Source organism: Xenopus laevis, chromosome 4S, assembly GCF_017654675.1.
Source record: "Xenopus laevis strain J_2021 chromosome 4S, Xenopus_laevis_v10.1, whole genome shotgun sequence".
Taxonomy (NCBI): Eukaryota; Metazoa; Chordata; class Amphibia; order Anura; family Pipidae; genus Xenopus; species Xenopus laevis.
In genome coordinates, this window is record NC_054378.1 from 12052915 (window position 1) to 12054974 (window position 2060).

The 2060-nt window shown below is 47.8% G+C and overlaps 1 protein-coding gene across 2 annotated transcripts in view; it reads right to left on the reverse strand.

Annotated features, from left to right (window-relative positions):
• mtch2.S (mitochondrial carrier 2 S homeolog) overlaps nt 1–2007 on the reverse strand; it is a 61215-nt gene extending 59208 nt beyond the window's left edge. The window contains exon 1 of one of the 2 annotated variants that reach the window (XM_018260164.2): nt 1865–2007. The gene's annotated coding sequence lies outside the window, so the exon portion shown is untranslated. Of the gene's footprint in view, nt 1–1534; nt 1672–1864 lie in introns of those variants that run through there. The other variant, XM_018260165.2, reaches the window with a different exon arrangement.
• Nucleotides 2008–2060: the final 53 nt, after the last annotated feature.

Below are 2060 nucleotides of genomic sequence, written 5' to 3' on the forward strand. Positions count from 1 at the left end.
CAGGTGCTCACGGAATACCTGCAAAGTGGTCGGGTTTGGGCAGAAGTTCCAATTCCTTGATCCACAGGTAACATGTCTGGGTACCCAGCTTAGGTGGGGGACTGACCCTACCCATCCTACCCTGAGGTTGTGGCCACACCCACCCTCTCACCTGAGATTGCGGCCACACCCACCTCTGAGGGTGTCTGTGGGGGACTGACCCTACCCTAAGGTTGTGGCCACACCCACACTCCCTCCCCAGAGACTGTGGCCACCCTCCCTCCCCTGAGATTGTGGCCCTACCCATCCGACATGTCACTTCTGGTTTCACTGGTCCTGGTTTGGAAGGTAAATTAACTACTTGTAGGCTGGGTCGTGTAGCGGGTCTCGGTAGGGGAACATACTGGGTGGCGGGTGCAGGTCAACGGGTCGGGTCTGCCTGACCAGACCAGTGCATGACTCTACAGTAAGGCTTTTATTGTATGGTTATTTTCATTCTATATTCCCTTTATTTATATTCAAGCCCTCTCCTACTTTTGCCTTACTGCCTGGTTGCTAGGTAATTAAGCCCTAGCAACCAAGATGTAACAATCCCAAACCAGACAACTGCACAACTAACTGTAAAGCCCATTATGGCTGCTTCCATTGCTACACAAAAGCTTACTGTTCTCTCCCCTGACTAAATAAATAGGCGGAGAAAACCACGTTATATTAATATTATTAAAGGAGAAGGAAAGTCTGTTTGCACTTGGGGGTGCCAAATGTTAGGCACACCCCAGTTGATTGTATAGACTTATCTGAAACCCCAGGCCGGTGCTCCTTTCAGCAGAAAACTGCACCGGCCCGGGTTATACCAACGAGCACCATACAGTGATCTTCTTTCTTCAAATTTCCTGGGGCAAACGAATGCGCAGTAGAATGAAATATCCGACTTTTTATTTAAAGTTCGGCTTTTAGTTTCACTGCGCATGCGAAACTGCACGAAGTACGAAGAAGCAGGAAGAAGATTGATCTCGTGGCGCTCACTGGTATAACCCCGGGCCGGTGCAGTTTTCTGCTGATAGGAGCACGGCCGGGGTTTCAGGTAAATCAATAAAATCACTTGGGGGTCCCTAACATTTGGCACCCGCAAGTCTTTCCTTCTCCTTTAACTCTTCAGAAGCAAATGAATTACATTATTTATTTCTAATAATGTTTATTTAGAACTGTTTAGAAGTCCTAGCTATAATTCTAGAAGCACTAAGAGTAAATTTGTGTGTCGGCTGCTGCACATGTCAAGAGACACACTGGGGCTCATCTACTGTAACCAGGGCAGTAACCCATAGCAACCAGACATTAGCTGTCACTTTCTAATTTGCAGTAGTCCAAGGCCACAGCTGTAAGTTACTGCCCAGTATTAGTGTTAACGAGCAGCCGCTATAATATTATTGGGACAAATGACCATTGCAGGGCAGAAGCAGAGCTGCCACACTCCTGTCAGTCTGAGAAGCACGTGGGCCCTGTACCTCCACTGATCCCTTGAGAAAGCGACAGACCAATGGCCACAATACCGCACCTGGGCGCAGACTCAAATCCCTGAATTTCCTTCTTGACGTTTCTCGCTCGGCACCAATTAATTCCATGTAACTTCTCTCTTCTAGATTGACAGAGGCCGCCATGATTTCCTGTAAAGACGCTATCGCGCTGCACCACGGGAATAATATCGTTCCCACCCAATCGTCTGCTTGAAAAGATATCATGTGACTTTCGGCCGCGGCCATGTTTCATTCTGGCAAAAGTAGCCTGGACGCCGGAGGGATGATTCTTGCAGAGGAAATGGATTCACCTTACATGAGAATACGTGGACAGATACAATGTGAACAAAATAATATTATCAGTAAAATACCTTTAACGTGTGTGGGACTGGATTTAGAGAAAAAGAAGGCACTGGAATCCAGACTGATGCCGCTTGTGGGGTGTCCAACCTGCATATCCTCTATACTGATATTACCCCCTTACATCGTCTGACTCCGCTCCTCTAGCGCCCCCTATATTGAATCACTCCGCTCCCCAGCAACCCTGCTTCATTCCTTTACTCAGTT